Here is a 21,856-nt window from a genome sequence, read left to right as displayed (position 1 = left end):
CCTCTTCCTCATTGTCACCCAATCCACGTTGGGATGAGATGAGGCTTGGCTGTGTGTAATCACCCTGTATGGTTCCTTGCTCCATCTCATCGTGCTCCGCCTGCAATGCACCCTCTTTAATTGTGAGCAGAGAGCATTTCAGAAGACAGAGAAGTGGGATGGTGATGCTAATTATGGCGTCATCGCCGTTCACCATCTTGGTGGAGTCCTCAAAGTTTTGGAGGATAGTACATATGTCTGACATCCATGTCCACTCCTGAGGTCTTATGTGTGGAGCCTGAACTGAATACCTACGGCCTTGTTGATACTGGTACTCAACAACTGCTCTCTTCTGCTCACAAACCCTTCCCAACATCTGCAGTGTAGAGTTCCAACGCGTGGGGACATCACACCCCAGTCTGTGAGCCGGAAGCTGCACACGCTGCTGAAACACGGCAAGGGTGGCGGAAGCTGTAGGTGACTTTCTAAAATGGGCACACAGGCAGCGTACTTTAACAAGCAGATCCGGCAGCTCCGGTTAGGATTTTAGAAACCGCTGAACCACGAGGTTAAGCACATGGGCTAGGCATGGTACATGTGTGAGCTCGCCTCGCCTCAGAGCCGCCACCAGGTTCTGGCCATTGTCACCCACGACCATGCCTGGCTGTAGGTTCAGCGGTGGGAGCCACAGATCTGCCTGCTCTTTCAGAGCTGTCCACAACTCTTCAGCATTGTGCGGTTTGTCACCTAAGCATATTAGCTTCAGCACAGCCTGTTACCGCTTGGCCGAGGCAGTGCTGCAGTGCTTCCAGCTTGTGACTGATTTGGTCATTTCGGAGATGGTGGCTGAAGAGGAGGAGGAGGATGAGGAGGATGAGGTGCAGGAGCTGTAGACCGTGAGGGCAACCCTGATTGACCTAGGGCCTGCAATCCTTGGCGTCAGGAGGACGTGTTCCGTCCCAAGGTCTGACTGGCTCCCGGCTTCCACTATGTTAACCCAGTGTGCCGTCAGTGAGATGTACCGTCCCTGCCCACAAGCACTTGTCCACGTGTCCGTGGTTAGGTGGACTTTTCCGGTAACTGCGTTGTTGAGGGCACGGCTAATGTTTTGGGACACATGCTTGTGTAATGCGGGGACGGCACACCAGGAGAAATAGTGGCGGCTGGGGACCGAGTACCGAGGGACGGCCGCCGCCATCAGGTTGCAGAATGCTTCCATCTCCACGAGCCTAAAAGGCAACATTTCAAGCGCAAGCAGTCGTGAAATGTGAGAATTTAGTAGTGTGGCCTGTGAGGCGTTGGCTGCGTATTTGCGCTTGCGTTCCAAGGACTGGGGTATGGACAAATGAATGCTGCTACTTGAGAGTGTGCAACGACAGGTGCAGGGCAGGAGGCATCTTCGCATGCACCATGGACAGGGGAATGGCTTGCATGCACAACAGCGGAAGAAGCAATGGTGCCACCCGCAGACACTGTTCCCGGACCCTGGGGTTCGGCCCACAAAGTCGGGTGCTTTGGTGCCATGTGCCTGATCATGCTGGTGGTGGTCAGGTTGGTCGTTTTGCCACCCCTGCTGCTGCTGACCTGGCAGGTGGTGCAAATGGCCTTTTTGGGGTTATCGGCAGAGTCTTTAAAAAACAACCAGACTCGGGAAGACCTAACAGTTGTACTGGCAACTTCCTTCGTGTTGGTGTTACGGGGAACAGTTGCCTGCCTTCTGTCTGCGGCCACCACACTGCTTCTTCCTTCCTGTTGGGGTGCTCTGCCTCCCTCCCCCTGTGTGCTGCTGTCCTAGCTCTGCATGTCCTCCTGCCAGGTTGGGTCAGTTACTATATCATCCACCACTTCGTCTTCCACTTCCGCACCCTGGTCCTCCACCTGACTTTCTGGCAATTGTGTCTCATCATCGTCCACCTCTTATGACACTTTCCCACCGTCGCCTTCGTGTGACCGTGGCTGCTCAAATATTTGGGCATCGCTACACGCGATCTCCTCTTGCCCCGCTTCAAGTGGACCGGGCGAGAGGCCCGAATCTATAAATGGAAAAGTGAACAGCTCTTCAGAGTGTCTAAATGTGGGATCAGTTGTCTCCGGGGACTCGGCATGGTGGGAGGAAGGAGGATCAGGGTGAGGAATATGCGGTCCAGACTCACGGCTACTGAGACTTGACCATGTGGAAGACAGGGTGGTGGTGGTGGTGGCTAAGTGACTGGAAGCATTAGCCGCTATCCAACCAACAACCTTTTGACACTGCTCTTGGTTCAATAGTGGTGTGCTGCGGTCCCCTAGGAATTGGGACAGGAAGGTTGGGCGAGAAGATGTGGGTGTTTGTTGTGGCACAACTTCAGCTTGCCCACAGCCTTGTCCTCGGCCTCTGCATGCACCATTACCATCACGTCCAGTTCCCTGTCCCTTGCCACGTGCCTTGCCCATTTTAAATGGAGGACAATATCTTCCACGCTCACTACAAATGACTGAGTTTGGAGCGAACTTATATGTGATCCGTGTGACCAAGAAAACAGAGTTTTAAATACCTGACCTGTAGGTAACTAGTTTGAACAGCAAACTGGTGTGAAAAACTTCGCTGACAAAGTGAAAAAAAATTTGAATGGAGGCCAGAAATGGCAGTATTTTCTAACAACGTATATGTGATCCGTGTGACGGAGAAAACACAGTTTTAAATAGCTGGATTTCTAGCGCTGTAATATGGAAAAGACCTGGCTGTATTCTGCAGTGCCAACAAGCAAATGGCGCAGAAAAACGGTGTTCTCTGGATTGCTTTTTAGGCAAATAATGAGGGTTAAGATCCAAAAAAAGTATTCCTGGCCCCTGAGACCTGGGCCTTTGTATAGAAATATCTAACAGCAGCAGAAGGCAGAATTGGAATGGAGCCTCTTGTGCTATATGCACTGCAGTCTGCCTATATACACTTCCTGCCTGCTTATATACACTGCCTGCCTGATATCTCTGCAGATGGATTACTCCTCAGAAGGACTGTTTGTTGAGATGGATATGTGTAATGTACGGTTTTTCTCCCTACACTACCTAATACACAAGCTAATCTCTCCCTGACGCAGCAGCACCTCTCCCTACACTGTCTGATCGGGAGTGACAGTGACGAGCATGGCGGCGCCAGGTCTGATATACATCTGATGACGCTGTGCGGCCAGCCAATCACTGAAATGCCACAACCAACATGGCTACGGCATTACAATGAGTTGCAGGCAATCCCTGCATGTTGATTGGCGCTCTAAAGAGCGCCAAACATGCAAGGAGGGGACCCGAGTTACCGCCCGAGCAACCCGGAAATACTCGGCGAGCGCTGAGCATCTCGAGTACTGAGATGCTCGGGCGAGTACCGAGTACTTGCAAGTATGCTCGCTCATCACTATTAATATGTTAATATTAATATTGAGCAAAGTTAATTTCTGCCTATTGGTTTGGCCCTCCACAACAGTCACAGTCTCTCATGTGGCCCCTCTGGAAAATTAATTGCCCACTGCTGCTGTAGTGCATTAGTAATGTGACCTTGTGTTGGTTGGTAAATATGGCTGTTTTGTCTGTGATTTTTTTGGGGTCTATGTCCTTTTTTCTATGATTTGATTTTAACCCTAAACCCTACCATAGACCCAACCTTAACTCTAACCAATCCCTATCCCTAACACTAACCAATACCTAACCAATCCAAAGCCCTAACCCTAACCAATCCCTAACACTAACCAATCCCTAGTCCTAACCCTATCCAATCCCCAGCACTAGCCAATCCCTAACCCCAACCCTAACTCTAACGATCCCTAGCTCTAACACTAACCAATACCTAACCAATCCCTAGCCCTAACTTGAACTAATCCCCAGCACTAACCAATCCCTAGCCCCAACCCTAACTCTTACCAATCCCTAGCCCTAATCCTAAACCCAACCATAGCCCTAACCAATCCCTATTCCCAACAATACCTTTAACCAATCCATAACTTTAACCCTAAACCATAAACAGCCCTAACTCTATCCCTAACCAATCCCTAGCCCTAACTTTAACCAATCCCAGGCCCTAACCCTAACTCTATCCCTAACCAATCCCTAGCCCTAACTTTAACCAATCCCAGTCCTTAACCCTAACTCTATCCCTAACCAATCCCTAGCCCTAACTGTAACTAATCCCAGGCCCTAACCCTAACTCTAACCAATCCCAGGCCCTAACCCTAACTCTATCCCTAACCAATCCCTAGCCCTAACTGTAACCAATCCCAGGCCCTAACCCTAACTCTATCCCTAACCAATCCCTAGCCCTAACTTTAACCAATCCCAGTCCTTAACCCTAACTCTATCCCTAACCAATCCCTAGCCCTAACTGTAACCAATCCCAGGCCCTAACCCTAACTCTAACCAATCCCAGGCCCTAACCCTAACTCTAACCAATCCCAGGCCCTAACCCTAAGCCCAGTCACAGCCCTAACTCTATCCCTAACCCTAACCATTCCCTACTCCTAAGATTAACTATAGCCCTAACCCTATCCATTTCCTATCGCTAACCCTAGCTTGAGTTAGAAAAAGTGGAAAAATATAAAAGCAGTTCTTAGTGATGAATGCTGACTGTATTGAGCCATGTGTGCTGCTTCCTCATAGACTTTGTACTTTTATCTACGCCTCATTTGTTTATTTGCACTGACCCTTGACCCCATGTGTCATCGTGTCACCCTTTTTTCCCACCTTTTTTGCCTATTTATACTGCAAACATGAACGAGGAATACATCTGTCTCATGTTGAAACGCGCAGCTGTGTATTATTTAATTTAAGTAAATTCTTATGAATATATTACCTGCCGATCGGTCTCACCCAGCAGGGCTACATATCGCCCCATTTTGTGAATGATACCTCCTGCAGGTACCCCATGGCGGTACACAAAAAGTGCCGTTTGGGTCCATATTATAGGGAATTCATATGTCGTCTAACATGGCCCGGGCGCCGCGGCTTAAGAACTGCTGAAAATATTCCTTGGCTGGCATCTAGCGTCCGTCACCACCGGACCCTCGTCTTCACACTCATTTACTCTTTTGCAGGTTTTCTGTAATGTTGGATTTTTCTTAAAGGAAATCTGCTGTTCCAGATTGTCAGTAATACACTAAGCGCACAGCCTTGTAGGGAACATAGTTCCTAAAAAAAAATTGCATTTTTAGTGCAGAAACTGAACTTTAATCAAATATGTTAAGTAGGCTGCTCAGTGCACTCTGGGTGTGGCCAAGATGCTCATTGCAATGTTCCACCCACTGATTTTGCATGCTCCGCCTTCCTCGCTGGTGATTGACAGCACTGACTTGCCGGGGACGAGTGAGCGCTGTCTGCAGAAAAACCCAGGCAAGTCAGCACTGCTGTCAATCACCAGTGAGAGAGACGGTAAAACCAGTGGGTGGGACTGATGGGCTGAACCTCTTGGCCACGCCCAGAGTGCACCCTAATTAGCATATTATAGTTATATTTTGTGTTATGTAATGTTTTTATGTGTGCAATATGTATATGTGTGTACTGTGTGTGCATGCATACAGGCCATGGAGGTTTGCATGGTGAGCATGCATACAGGCTATGGAGGTTGTGTGGTGAGCGTGCATACAGGCCATGGAGGTTGCGTGTTGAGCGTGCATACAGGTCATGGAGGTTGTGTGGTGAGCGTGCATACAGGCCATGGAGGTTGTCTGGTGAACGTCCATACAGGCCATGGAGGTTGTGTGGTGAGCGTCCATACACGCCATGGAGGTTGTATGATGAGCGTGCATACAGCCCATGGAGGTTGTGTGATGAGCGTCCATACAGGCCATGGAGGATGTGTGGTGAGCGTGCATACAGGCCATGGAGGTTGTGTGATGAGCGTCCATACAGGCCATGGAGGATGTGTGGTGAGCGTGCATACAGGCCATGGAGGTTGTGTGGTGAGCGTGCATACAGGCCATGGAGGTTGTGTGGGGAACGTGCATACAGGCCTTGGAGGTTGTGTAGTGAGCGTGCATACAGGCCATGGAGGTTGTGTGGTGAGCGTGCATACAGGCCATGGAGGTTGGGTGGTGAGCGTGCATACAGGCCATGGAGGTTGTGTGGTGAGCGTGCATACAGGCCATGGAGGTTGTGTGGTGAGCGTGCATACAGGCCATGGAGGTTGTGTGGTGAGCGTGCATACAGGCCATGGAGGTTGTGTGGTGAGCGTCCATACAGGCCATGGAGGTTGTGTGGTGAGCGTACATACAGGCCATGAAGGTTGTGTGGTGAGCGTCCATACAGGCCTTGGAGGTTGTGTGGTGAGCGTGCATACAGGCCATGGAGGTTGTGTGGTGAGCGTGCATACAGGCCATGGAGGTTGTGTGGTGAGCGTGCATACAGGCCATGGCGGTTGTGTGGTGAGCGTCCATACAGGCCATGGAGGTTGTGTGGTGAGCGTGCATACAGGCCATGGAGGTTGTGTGGTGAGCGTGCATACAGGCCATGGCGGTTGTGTGGTGAGCGTCCATACAGGCCATGGAGGTTGTGTGGCGAGCGTGCATACAGGCCATGGAGGATGTGTGGTGAGCGTGCATACAGGCTATGGAGGTTGTGTGGTGAGCGTGCATACAGGCCATGGAGGTTGCGTGTTGAGCGTGCATACAGGTCATGGAGGTTGTGTGGTGAGCGTGCATACAGGCCATGGAGGTTGTCTGGTGAACGTCCATACAGGCCATGGAGGTTGTGTGGTGAGCGTCCATACACGCCATGGAGGTTGTATGATGAGCGTGCATACAGCCCATGGAGGTTGTGTGATGAGCATCCATACAGGCCATGGAGGATGTGTGGTAAGCGTGCATACAGGCCATGGAGGTTGTGTGATGAGCGTCCATACAGGCCATGGAGGATGTGTGGTGAGCGTGCATACAGGCCATGGAGGTTGTGTGGTGAGCGTGCATACAGGCCATGGAGGTTGTGTGGGGAACGTGCATACAGGCCTTGGAGGTTGTGTAGTGAGCGTGCATACAGGCCATGGAGGTTGTGTGGTGAGCGTGCATACAGGCCATGGAGGTTGTGTGGTGAGCGTGCATACAGGCCATGGAGGTTGTGTGGTGAGCGTGCATACAGGCCATGGAGGTTGTGTGGGGAACGTGCATACAGGCCTTGGAGGTTGTGTAGTGAGCGTGCATACAGGCCATGGAGGTTGTGTGGTGAGCGTGCATACAGGCCATGGAGGTTGTGTGGTGAGCGTGCATACAGGCCATGGAGGTTGTGTGGTGAGCGTGCATACAGGCCATGGAGGTTGTGTGGTGAGCGTCCATACAGGCCATGGAGGTTGTGTGGTGAGCGTACATACAGGCCATGAAGGTTGTGTGGTGAGCGTCCATACAGGCCTTGGAGGTTGTGTGGTGAGCGTGCATACAGGCCATGGAGGTTGTGTGGTGAGCGTGCATACAGGCCATGGAGGTTGTGTGGTGAGCGTGCATACAGGCCATGGCGGTTGTGTGGTGAGCGTCCATACAGGCCATGGAGGTTGTGTGGCGAGCGTGCATACAGGCCATGGAGGTTGTGTGGGGAGCGTGCATACAGGCCATGGAGGTTGTGTAGTGAGCGTGCATACAGGCCATGGAGGTTGTGTGGTGAGCGTGCATACAGGCCATGGAGGTTGCGTGTTGAGCGTGCATACAGGTCATGGAGGTTGTGTGGTGAGCGTGCATACAGGCCATGGAGGTTGTCTGGTGAACGTCCATACAGGCCATGGAGGTTGTGTGGTGAGCGTCCATACACGCCATGGAGGTTGTATGATGAGCGTGCATACAGCCCATGGAGGTTGTGTGATGAGCGTCCATACAGGCCATGGAGGATGTGTGGTGAGCGTGCATACAGGCCATGGAGGTTGCGTGTTGAGCGTGCATACAGGCCATGGAGGTTGTGTGGTGAGCGTGCATACAGGCCATGGAGGTTGTGTGGTGAGCGTGCATACAGGCCATGGAGGTTGTGTGGTGAGCGTGCATACAGGCCATGGCGGTTGTGTGATGAGCGTCCATACAGGCCATGGAGGTTGTGTGGCGAGCGTGCATACAGGCCATGGAGGTTGTGTGGTGAGCGTGCATACAGGCCATGGAGGTTGTGTGGTGAGCGTGCATACAGGCCATGGCGGTTGTGTGGTGAGCGTCCATACAGGCCATGGAGGTTGTGTGGCGAGCGTGCATACAGGCCATGGAGGATGTGTGGTGAGCGTGCATACAGGCTATGGAGGTTGTGTGGTGAGCGTGCATACAGGCCATGTAGGTTGCGTGTTGAGCGTGCATACAGGTCATGGAGGTTGTGTGGTGAGCGTGCATACAGGCCATGGAGGTTGTCTGGTGAACGTCCATACAGGCCATGGAGGTTGTGTGGTGAGCGTCCATACACGCCATGGAGGTTGTATGATGAGCGTGCATACAGCCCATGGAGGTTGTGTGATGAGCGTCCATACAGGCCATGGAGGATGTGTGGTGAGCGTGCATACAGGCCATGGAGGTTGTGTGATGAGCGTCCATACAGGCCATGGAGGATGTGTGGTGAGCGTGCATACAGGCCATGGAGGTTGTGTGGTGAGCGTGCATACAGGCCATGGAGGATGTGTGGTGAGCGTGCATACAGGCCATGGAGGTTGTGTGGTGAGCGTGCATACAGGCCATGGAGGTTGTGTGGTGAGCGTGCATACAGGCCATGGAGGTTGTGTGGTGAGCGTGCATACAGGCCATGGAGGTTGTGTGGTGAGCGTGCATACAGGCCATGGAGGTTGTGTGGTGAGCGTGCATACAGGCCATGGAGGTTGTGTGGTGAGCGTGCATACAGGCCATGGAGGTTGTGTGGGGAACGTGCATACAGGCCTTGGAGGTTGTGTAGTGAGCGTGCATACAGGCCATGGAGGTTGTGTGGTGAGCGTGCATACAGGCCATGGAGGTTGTGTGGTGAGCGTGCATACAGGCCATGGAGGTTGTGTGGTGAGCGTGCATACAGGCCATGGAGGTTGTGTGGTGAGCGTCCATACAGGCCATGGAGGTTGTGTGGTGAGCGTACATACAGGCCATGAAGGTTGTGTGGTGAGCGTCCATACAGGCCTTGGAGGTTGTGTGGTGAGCGTGCATACAGGCCATGGAGGTTGTGTGGTGAGCGTGCATACAGGCCATGGAGGTTGTGTGGTGAGCGTGCATACAGGCCATGGCGGTTGTGTGGTGAGCGTCCATACAGGCCATGGAGGATGTGTGGCGAGCGTGCATACAGGCCATGGAGGTTGTGTGGGGAGCGTGCATACAGGCCATGGAGGTTGTGTAGTGAGCGTGCATACAGGCCATGGAGGTTGTGTGGTGAGCGTGCATACAGGCCATGGAGGTTGCGTGTTAAGCGTGCATACATGTCATGGAGGTTGTGTGGTGAGCGTGCATACAGTCCATGGAGGTTGTCTGGTGAACGTCCATACAGGCCATGGAGGTTGTGTGGTGAGCGTCCATACACGCCATGGAGGTTGTATGATGAGCGTGCATACAGCCCATGGAGGTTGTGTGATGAGCGTCCATACAGGCCATGGAGGATGTGTGGTGAGCGTGCATACAGGCCATGGAGGTTGCGTGTTGAGCGTGCATACAGGCCATGGAGGATGTGTGGTGAGCGTGCATACAGGCCATGGAGGTTGCGTGTTGAGCGTGCATACAGGTCATGGAGGTTGTGTGGTGAGCGTCCATACAGGCCATGGAGGTTGCGTGTTGAGCGTGCATACAGGCCATGGAGGATGTGTGGTGAGCGTGCATACAGGCCATGGAGGTTGCGTGTTGAGCGTGCATACAGGTCATGGAGGTTGTGTGGTGAGCGTGCATACAGGCCATGGAGGTTGTCTGGTGAACGTCCATACAGGCCATGGAGGTTGTGTGGTGAGCGTCCATACACGCCATGGAGGTTGTATGATGAGCGTGCATACAGCCCATGGAGGTTGTGTGATGAGCGTCCATACAGGCCATGGAGGATGTGTGGTGAGCGTGCATACAGGCCATGGAGGTTGTGTGGTGAGCGTGCATACAGGCCATGGAGGATGTGTGGTGAGCGTGCATACAGGCCATGGAGGTTGTGTGGTGAGCGTGCATACAGGCCATGGAGGTTGTGTGATGAGCGTCCATACAGGCCATGGAGGATGTGTGGTGAGCGTGCATACAGGCCATGGAGGATGTGTGGTGAGCGTGCATACAGGCCATGGAGGTTGTGTGATGAGCGTCCATACAGGCCATGGAGTATGTGTGGTGAGCGTGCATACAGGCCATGGAGGTTGTGTGGGGAACGTGCATACAGGCCTTGGAGGTTGTGTAGTGAGCGTGCATACAGGCCATGGAGGTTGTGTGGTGAGCGTGCATACAGGCCATGGAGATTGTGTGGTGATCGTGCATACAGGCCATGGAGGTTGTGTGGTGAGCGAGCATACAGGCCATGGAGGTTGTGTGGTGAGCGTGCATACAGGCCATGGAGGTTGTGTGGTGAGCGTGCATACAGGCCATGGAGGTTGAGAGCATTACTTAATGTTTTCTGTGAAACAATTGTACCTGCTGATTCCTGGTCTTTCTGTAGATCTCCACAGGTCGTCCTTGGCTCTTGGACAACTCTTCTGATAATTCTTTTCACTCCTCTGTCTGATATCTAGCACCTGGTCGTGGCCGGTTTATGGTGAAATGATGTTCTTTCCACTTCCACTTTTCATTGCCTCAGCAATGCTCACTGGATCCTTTATCAGCTTAGAAATTCTTCTGTAACCAATGCGATCAGTATGTTTTGCAACAATAAGGTTGTGAAGGTCTTGAAACAGCTCACTGGTTCTACCCATCGTGAGATGTTTCTTGTGTGGCACCTTGATAATAAGACTCCTTTTTATAGTCCATCATTTGAACCAGCTGATATTATTTGTCACTAAGTGGCCGGATTGCTTTCTAATTACTGATAGATTTCAGACGGTGTCAGAAATTTCCAGGGCTTTTTGCACCTCTCTTTCTTCATGTGTTCAATACTTTTTTCTGTATACTTTATATAGGAAAGGATCAATATAAATATATATATTCTGACCAATTCCTCTTTAAAGTTGACCTGTCCCCAGGTCAAAAGTGGTCTGTTTTTTCTTATTTTATTACCACCGCTATCCTGAGTATTTACTTTTTTTTTTAATCCGCCATACAGTTCTAGAGATATGGGCCTTTTTATTTAGTGCTAATTTTACGATCTTTACTGGGGGGGCATTGCACACAGGATCCACTGGGGTGGGTCTTTAAGCTTCTCTGCATAATTAACCTGTGAGCACCACCCCCTTGTAAAGACCATAAAAATTAGCACTAAATAAAAAGACTCAGATCTCTGGAACCGTATGGCGGATTTAAGAAAAACAAAACCCCATTCTGGCGAGCAGCGAGAATAAGATAAGAGCAAAAACTGAACACTTTCGACCTGGAAAAGTTGGGCTTTATGGGTATATTGCGCTCCATTCTGGCATTCGCTTAGAGCCGCTGGGAGGTATTTTGCGCAGCACTTTGTGCACTGTCTGGCGAGTCCTGACCATATTTTACTTTTTTTTGTACAGTAAATGACAGCAATTGCAGTAACAATTATTTATTAGGTAAATTAATGAAACGAGAAATAATTGTTCTGCAGTTTAACTGTGCACGATCAACCGAGGTCAACAATAATTAGTAAATGTAATCACGCCTTATGGTAACGTAAAGGGATGCCAACATTTTGCATGTTCCTAACAGAAAGTATATACAATACAAAGAGATGGAGGTATCCGTTTCCAAAAAAAAAAAAAAAAAAGAAATTTTACCTGCAGTCCTATGCAAAAGCACTAATTTCTGCACCACTAATCTGTGTTTATATAAGCCCCTATAATATAATAGGATGCATGCCGGAAAGTCTGCAATAAAGGGTTAAAAATCCTAACTCAAAGACTTTGCCTTTAAGCAAAAACTGACCGGTGGAGCCGGAGTCTTCGGCTGTGTGTCAGGGCTGCAGCATTCATGTCGTGCCGGCGCTGACATTGCTATAGTTACCCCGTACGCCCCGTAGCGCTTTTTTTTGACAATACAGGCAGCAATCCTTGGCGCAGAGACACCACGAGCAGCTGGTGCTCAGTCTCCGCTCTACCTGCCAGTTATTGTACCAGCTGCTAAATAGTCTTCTTGGCAGCGGCTCCCTGGCATCTTGCCAACCATAAATGTCACCAGCATAACCTAACATTTGCAAGGAATGGTCTTCCGCCAGCACGGTGGCTGGTAAATCCCCATAAGACACAGGAGCTGCATCCGGTTACATAATTAATGAAATTATGGAAGAGTTTAGTCTAATCACTAAGTATCATTGTTTGCCTTCTGTCCCTCGTCTACTGAGAGCCACATACTGACTCTACGTGCGAGCGGAGGCATCAGCAATCTGGTAAAGCCGGTATGAAAAATGCCCCCTGGGGAACGACACCATTGACTATGACCTTCATGGCTTCATAGCATCAGACGCCACCTTTATCGGAGAGGAGTCACCTTCATGTCAACCCCCCCCAACCTTCCAAATCCCAATGGGGTTCAGTTTTAGAGGGCAAAACACATCTTACCTAGATCACCATGATTTGCAAGTGTGGTGGTGCACCATGATCATAATGGGTTAAGGGGAATCTCAGCTAATACTAAAAAAAATCACTATGTGAAGACGAAGATCGATAATACCACCACATGGTGACCAATACACAAGTAACCCTAAAATGTATTAATGCCTCTTAGCTACCCCACTAACATTAAATGTTGTCCGCTGAGTGTCTCTAAAAAGTAATAATGTCTCCTGAATGTGCTCTTGGCAATTGATAATGTCCTTAGTGGTTCAACAATATAATTGGCCACGAGTCCCCCATGTAGAGTAATAATGCCCAATTAGTCTCCCACATACTGTAATAATATCCTGAACTCCTGCACATATACTGTAGTTAAAGCGGGTGAAATAAGTATTGAACACATCACCAATGTTCTAAGTAAATCCTATTTCTAAAGGTGCAATGACATGAAATTCTCACCAGATGTCGGTAACAACCCTACATTGCTTTATACTCCTCCTCCTAGTCCTGTTCTCTTCTTTCTACATTACTCTGTGCTCCTCCTCTCAGTCCTGTCCTCTGCCTTCAGGGTTACTCTGAGCTCCTCCTTCCAGACCTGTCCTCTGCCTTCTACATTACTCTGTGCTCCGCCTTCCAGACCTGTCCTCTGCTTTCTACATTGCTTTGTGCTCCTCCTCTCAGGCCTGTCCTCTGCCATCTGCATTACTCTGGGCTTTTCCTTCTGTACCTGTCTTCTGCCTTCTACATTACTCTATGCTCCTCCTTCCAGACCTGTCTTCTTCCTTCTACATTACTCTGTGATCCTCCTCTCAGTCCTGTCTTCTGCCTTCTACATTACTCTGTGCTCATCCTCTCAGTCCAGTCCTCTGCCTTCTGTGTTACTCTGTGCTCCTCCTTCCAGACCTGTCCTTTGCCTTCTACATTACTCTGTGCCCCTTCTCCTATTCCTGTCTTCTTCCTTCTACATTACTCTGTGCTCCTCCTCTCAGTCCTGTCCTCTTCCTTCTACATTACACTGTGCTCCTCCTCTCAGTCCTGTCCTGTTCCTTCTACATTACTCTGTGCTCCTCCTCTCAGTCCTGTCCTCTTCCTTCTACATTACTCTGTGCTCCTCCTCTCAGTCCTGTCCTCTGCCTTCTACATTCCTCTGTGCTCCTCCTATCAGTCCTTTCCTCTTTATTCTACATTACTCTGTGCTCCTCGTGTCAGTCCTGTCCTCCTTCTTCTACATTACTCTATGTTCCTCCTCTCAGTCCTGTCCTCTTTCCTCTACATTACTCTATGCTCCTCCTCCTAGACATGTAATTTACCTTCTACATTCCTCTGTGCTCCTCCTCTCAGTCCTGTCCCGTTCCTTCTGCCTGCTTTCTTAAACTCAACATGGACAGACCACACTCTCTTCCACCTTAGAAGCTTTCAAACGCAACCTGAAAAACATCTCTTTTGGAAGGCATAAATCTACACCCTGCAGTAACCCTGCTGCCTCCGCTTCTCCCTTCCCCTGCTCTCTCCTTCTCACCTTCCCTTTTAGACTGTCTATCCTCGTGGGCAGAGTCCTCTTTCCTATTGCACCACGCTGTCTCTTAGCTGTGCTTAGTTATAATTCTTTTTTTTTCTTTGCTGTACATTGTTAAATGATTGCTATGTATTGTACACATTGTTATAGAATGTGCAGAGCTCTGGGAATATAAATAATAATAATGATAATAATAAGACAACTGTGATCCTGTCTGTTATGATACTGAGATGACTGCTAACTCTGCCCTCGGAATAGACAAGATAAACCGAAACGTGATCTCCGCACAGGAGGAAGCGTTAACCTATTGTAAAAGCAAAATGCAACATTACAGATTTATTATTTTAGCTACTGGCATAAAGATGTGGATTTTAACAACGGCTGATTTATTGACGATACATTCTGCTTAGATACAGTGCTTGGATAATGTCGTTGGCTTAGATGCAGACCATAGTTTCAGGATGTTCAGATTTAAGTCCCTTGTGGGTTTTTTTTATGATGGCAATTGGGGAATCTCGGAAGAACAAGAGTCAAGATGAGACCTGTCAGCTGTGCTGCGCACTCCCTGGAGATCAGCAGAGCAAAAAGTTACGTTCTCTTTCATACCACAGCAGAACTGCGGCTCTATATATACCTACATATATTCAGTGTCACCTCTTCTTGGAGTGCCCGTCCTACAGCCATCAAGCTGGATGAGTAAAGAAAACAGCGGCTACTTTGTCATCTCCACCCGTTCTTATGCAGAGCGCAGCAGTCGAGGGTGACTTTGTCTTTAGCTGCTGCGCTCTGCATAGGCAGTGACCTGGATTTCAAAGCACTTAGTATAATGTGGAGAACTTTGTCATCTCATTCGCTGCCTACGTAGAGGACGGCAGCCGATTACAAAGTCACGTCAACAGCTCTGCATAGGCAGCAACAGAGATGAGAGAGGTTGAGGGTTATGGCTAGGTTTAGGGCTAATAATGACATAAAAACACAAAAAGGTATTAAAATCAAAAGTTATTAGTAATTACAAGGTATTACTTTATTTTTAACATTTAAGGTCGGATTTCAGCAAAGAAGCAGAAAAACTATAAGGCAAAAGGGAGACTAAAAATGACATCAGTATATTCTTAAAATACAATGTATGTTCTTGGGGGATAAGGGGTTTAGTACTGGACAGGTAGAAGGGTCTCACAACCCTCCTATAATGACATAGAGTTTGCTAAGAGGGTGTATGAGAATGGGATTTCAAAACTGCTTAATATTTACCCAGACCTTTACTGGTAACGTGAAAATGGTGCAGAATTGATACAATAAGTATATACAAAAAAAAAAATAGAATATTAAGGGATTTTTGGGTTCCGATTCATCATTTCAGAGTTTTTTTTAAGTCAGTTTTCTTTTTTTTTAATTGTGACATTCGTTGTTGATGGTTTTTTACGCCAAATTCCTCCAAAAGGCGCCCCGGGTTCATAAATTGTCCAAAAAAATTTATCATAGAGACACTCCAGGGGGGGAAGACTAAAGTATATTTGCGCAAAAATGTAGCAATTTATTAAAAAGTCCCAAATAATGAATCAGCCAAAAACATCTGGAAACCCCAAACTTCAACCTCAGCAGTGAACATAAAAAAAAAACTAAAAGCAAACATATATAAATGATGCTTTAAAAAAATGCAAACTAAACGAAGAATAAAGTGCAAATAAAAATAGGTGAAAAACACCCAAAAAAATAAACAAAAAGACGCACATATGCACACTTTACACAAGTATACACATTGCACGCATATAAACATTTACACATTATGTACATATAGTTGTGTGTTATTCATACACTAATATACATGTTACATAGACATGTACACATTACATACAGATATTACACACATATACACATTGCACACATATATACATGTTTCACAAATATACACATTACCATTACACACATATAGACATTACTAAAGTATAGACATCCACTTAGCACAGTCAGGCGACTCCCCGCAGTATCCTGTGTAGGCTGTGGGTGCAGCGTGGTGGCTCTGGGATCCTGTCTGCCCTTGCTGACCAAGCAGTATATACAAGTGCATCTCAGTAAATTAGAATATCATCAAAAAGTTAATTTATTTCAGTTCTTCAATACAAAAAGTGAAGCTCCTATATTATATAGAGTCATTACACACAGAGGGATCTATTATATAGAGTCATTACACACAGAATGATCTATTATATAGAGTCATTACACACAGAGGGATCTATTATATAGAGTCATTACACACAGAATGATCTATTATATAGAGTCATTACACACAGAGGGATCTATTATATAGAGTCATTACACACAGAGCGATCTATTATATAGAGTCATTACACACAGAGGGATCTATTATATAGAGTCATTACACACAGAGGGATCTATTATATAGAGTCATTACACACAGAGGGATCTATTATATAGAGTCATTACACACAGAGGGATCTATTATATAGAGTCATTACACACAGAGCGATCTATTATATAGAGTCATTACACACAGAGGGATCTATTATATAGAGTCATTACACACAGAGGGATCTATTATATAGAGTCATTACACACAGAGGGATCTATTATATAGAGTCATTACACACAGAGGGATCTATTATATAGAGTCATTACACACAGAGGGATCTATTATATAGAGTCATTACACACAGAGCGATCTATTATATAGAGTCATTACACACAGAGGGATCTATTATATAGAGTCATTACACACAGAGGGATCTATTATATAGAGTCATTACACACAGAGGGATCTATTATATAGAGTCATTACACACAGAGTGATCTATTATATAGAGTCATTACACACAGAGGGATCTATTATATAGAGCCATTACACACAGAGGGATCTATTATATAGAGCCATTACACACAGAGGGATCTATTATATAGAGTCATTACACACAGAGCGATCTATTATATAGAGTCATTACACACAGAGGGATCTATTTCACGTGTTTATTTCTGTTAATGTTGATGATTATGGCTTACAGCCAATGAGGACACAAAAGTCATTATCTCAGTAAATTAGAATACTTTATAACAACAGCTAGAAAAATGTTTTTAAAATCTGAAATATATGTTCAGTAAATGCCCTCAATACTTGGTCGGCTCCTTTTGCATCAATTACTGCATCAATGCGGCAATGTGGCATGGAGGCGATCAGTCTGTGGCTGCTGAGGGGTTATGGAAGCCCAGGTGGCTTTGATAGCAGCCTTCAGCTCGTCTGCATTGTTGGGTTTGGGGTCTCTCATCTTTCTCTTGACAATACCCCATAGATTCTCTACAATAGATTCTCTATGGGGTTAAGCTCAGGCGAGTTTGCTGCCAATCAAGCACAGTGATACTGTTGTGTGTAAACCAGGTATTGGTACTTTTGGCCGTGTGGACAGGGGCCAAGTCCTGCTGGAGAATGACATTTCCATCTCCATAAAGCTTGTCGGCAGAGGGAAGCATGAAGTGCTGTAAAATGTCCTGGTAGACGGCTGCGCTGACTTTGGTCTTGATAAAACACAGTGGACCTACACCAGCAGATGACATGGCTCCCCAAACCATCACTGATTGTGGAAACTTCACACTAGACCTCCAGCAGCTTGGATCGTGGCCTCTCCACTCTTCCTCCAGACTCTGGGACCTTGTGGAGTGTGTCAGTGACTGCCTTCTGGACATCTGTCAAGTCAGCAGTCTTCCCCATGATTGTGGAGCCTACTGAAACAGACTAAGGGACCCTTTTAAACGCATAGGAAGCCTTTGCAGGTGTTTTTTGTTAATTATTCTAATTTACTGAGATAATGACTTTTGTGTTTTCATTGGCTGTAAGCCATAATCATCAACATTAACAGAAATAGACACGTGAAATAGATCCCTCTGTGTGTAATGACTCTATATAATATATGAGTTTCACTTTTTGTATTGAAGAACGGAAATAAATTAACTTTTTGATGATATTCTAATTTAGTGAGAAGCATTTGTAGGAGCCTACCCCTGATAGGATGGGCACGGGTCGGCTCCCTGAGTGGGTCCTTCTCCCCCATTAGCCCCTTTGCTTGTGCTCACACAGTATATCTGCCCCCGGCTCCGTTATCACACAGCAATTCATTGTAATTCTACATCATTAGTGTTTCCTGATGTCATAAAGGCCGATTTCCATGTTCTGAGTCGAGGATTCTCATTTAAAGAGACACCTCACGTGATCTAACAATAATCATGAAATCACATTTCCTTTCCGGGGAATATCCTGAACTGCAGCGCGGCAGAAATAATTATGACGGATCGGTGCCGGCTGATTTGAATAAATCCCAGACATTTATTTTGCATTGATGTAGAGTTAGGTGGATTTATTATCACAGCCTATTCATAGGGTGCGAGCACTTTATGTGGCGCTATACACCATGATAGATGTAAACCTCCACAGACCGAGCGCTCCTATATACTCTTCTCTTACAGGAAAAGGATGGACTGGAGCATCCTGGGAGTTGTAGTTTCCGGATAACTTTCATAAGTTGGACGCTACTTATGTACTTTACTCAGTGATTAATAATAAAGTAATATGAGTATTATTACCAGAAACTCAATTTGCAGACACTGTGTTTCGGGGTATTGCCCCTCGTCAGTGCAAAGTGTGAGTTCTGCGCAAATTGTGTTTCTGGTCTTGGCTTTCTATCTTAAGTCATGTGATAAGGCTCGTTAAAGGGTCACTATTGACTTTTAGGATTTCTACTTCCTGTAGATGGCACTAGAGTTCTAGTCCTCTTCCTCTCTGCATATTTCCCAGAGGAGCACTGCGGCTTTAAAAGTCTCCTCACCTCACATGCTTAACATGTCAGTCTCCGCAAGGAGAAATATTACCCAGAAAAGTAAAACTCACAGTGCGAGTAGTGTAAGATGTTTTATTAGAGGAGTTTTCCGCATATCTAATGTCAGGGGCGGACACAGACTGTAGTGGGCCCCTGTGCAAGAAATTTTGGGGGGCCCCCCCTGCCCTTCATAAGGCAACAAAGTTATGTAAACATAACCCCCCATGTGCATCTCTCACCCCCCCATGTGCAGCTCTCATCCCACCCATGTGCAGCTCTCACCCCCCGTGCATCTCTCATCCCCCCCATGTGCATCTCTCATCCCCCCCATGTGCATCTCTCATCCCCCCCATGTGCATCTCTCATCCCCCTCCGTGCATCTCTCATCCCCCCCATGTGCATCTCTCATCCCCCCCATGTGCATCTCTCATCCCCCCCCATGTGCATCTCTCATCCCCCCCATGTGCATCTCTCATCCCCCCCCCATGTGCATCTCTCATCCCCCCCCCATGTGCATCTCTCATCCCCCCCCATGTGCATCTCTGATTCCCCCCACTCCTAGTTAATTAATTGTATTTAAAAAAAATAAAACTTGTTATACTTACCCCCATGCAATCCCTGCAGAATCCTGGCGCTCGTCCACGTCGCTGCCACCAGGTTCTCCTGACGTTCGGCCATGTGACGGCGCCACATACATAGCCATCAGCTTTTGTTTTGGCCAAAAGATTTTTAAAGCCGCCACCACGATAAGGTAGACTCTTCTGGGCGGGCCCTACTCTAACCTATTAAAATTTTCTTAAAATATCCAATACTCTTTTTAGATATATTTTTATTTAGTTTTCTTTAAGGGAATGTGTCATATACATTTTTTTTTTAAATGACCAATAATACCACATACAGGGAATACCGCCACACCATGACCAGACCACATATTACCACAACATAGTGACCGAATAATACCACACAGAAGGGAGAAAAACTGCCACACCATGACCAGACCACATATTACCACTACATTACTAATATTACCACCACATTACTAATATTACCATAAGTGTCATTATACACGGGAGCTCTATACATGGTATGTATAACGTAAGTGTCCAGGTAATCTAGTGATCACCAGTGAAATTATACACAGGAGCTCTGTATATAGTGTCAGTGTACAGGTAATACAGTGACATTATACACAGGAGCTCTGTATATAGTGTACAGGTAATACAGTGATCATCAGTGACATTATACACAGGAGCTCTGTATATAGTGTCAGTGTACAGGTAATACAGTGATCACCAGTGACATTATACACAGGAGCTCTGTATATAGTGTCAGTGTACAGGTAATACAGTGATCACCAGTGAAATTATACACAGGAGCTCTGTATATAGTGTCAGTGTACAGGTAATACAGTGATCACCAGTGACATTATACACAGGAGCTCTGTATATAGTGTCAGTGTACAGGTAATACAGTGATCACCAGTGACATTATACACAGTGTACATGTAATAGACTGACTCACCGGTGACGTCTCTAGGTGAAGTCCTTCATCTTCGCTTTTCTCCTTCATCCAGCACAGACCGCCATCACTCGTCTCTGCATAAAATAACACAGTTATCTAGAGCACATTCCCCAACTTCTACATTACGCAGCTGAATACAGACGTGCATCCACCATCAATATATGGTTAGTTATTAGGCAACCTACCATTCCAAATATAAATTGTAATCCACCACTGTGCCCCCATTAACTGTAAATAGGCACTTAATATATAATTTAATTAGAACCTCTACTCTTTCCGCCAATTTGTTACCAGTCACACTCCTGCATCCGCAACGCCCCCTACTCTATACTTCCTGCTCCCCGCATTCAATATTTACATGCACCCCCTGCCCCAATTCATTATATCATGTCCGTGCTCTCCCCACCCCATCATCATTTATCATTTACTCTCCCCCACCCCACATTCGTTATGTGCCCCTCTCTCATCCCCCTCCCCCACATGTGCCCCTCTCTCATCCCCCTCCCCCACATGTGCCCCTCTCTCATCCCCCTCCCCCACATGTGCCCCTCTCTCATCCCCCTCCCCCACATGTGCCCCTCTCTCATCCCCCTCCCCCACATGTGCCCCTCTCTCATCCCCCTCCCCCACATGTGCCCCTCTCTCATCCCCCTCCCCCACATGTGCCCCTCTCTCATCCCCCTCCCCCACATGTGCCCCTCTCTCATCCCCCTCCACCACATGTGCATCTCCCATCTCATCCCCCTCCACCACATGTGCATCTCCCATCTCATCCCCCTCCACCACATGTGCATCTCCCATCTCCCCCCCCCACACACATGTGCATCTCCCATCTCCCCCCCACCACACACATGTGCATCTCCCATCTCCCCCCCACACACACATGTGCATCTCCCATCTCCCCCCCCACACACACACATGTGCATCTCCCATCTCCCCCCCCACACACACACATGTGCATCTCCCATCTCCCCCCCCACACACACACATGTGCATCTCCCATCTCCCCCCCCCACACACACACATGTGCATCTCCCATCTCCCCCCCCCACACACACACACATGTGCATCTCCCATCTCCCCCCCCCACACACACACACACATGTGCATCTCCCATCTCCCCCCCCCACACACACATACACACACACACACACACACACACATGTGCTTCTCCCATCTCTCCACTCCTAGTTAATTGTATTTTAAAAAAAATAAAACTTGTTATACTTACCCCCATGCGATCCCTGCAGAATCCTGGCGCTCGTCCAAATCGCTGACAGCAGGTTCTCCTGACTTCCGGCCATGTGACGGCACCGTCACATGACCGGAAGTCAGGGGAATCATCAAGGCGCTGCTGCAACAGCGCAGCTCAGCGCTGAAATGTCCCGGACCCGGCGCATAGCATGGGGCCCCGGAGAGAGACGCACAAGAGGGGGGCCCCCG

The sequence above is a fragment of the Phyllobates terribilis genome, unplaced genomic scaffold (assembly GCF_046119375.1).
Source record: "Phyllobates terribilis strain yellow unplaced genomic scaffold, ASM4611937v1 Scaffold_1__5_contigs__length_1240528914, whole genome shotgun sequence".
In the NCBI taxonomy this organism is placed as follows: domain Eukaryota; kingdom Metazoa; phylum Chordata; class Amphibia; order Anura; family Dendrobatidae; genus Phyllobates; species Phyllobates terribilis.
The sequence above is the reverse complement of the archived record's forward strand: the minus strand, read 5'-3'. Positions refer to the sequence as shown.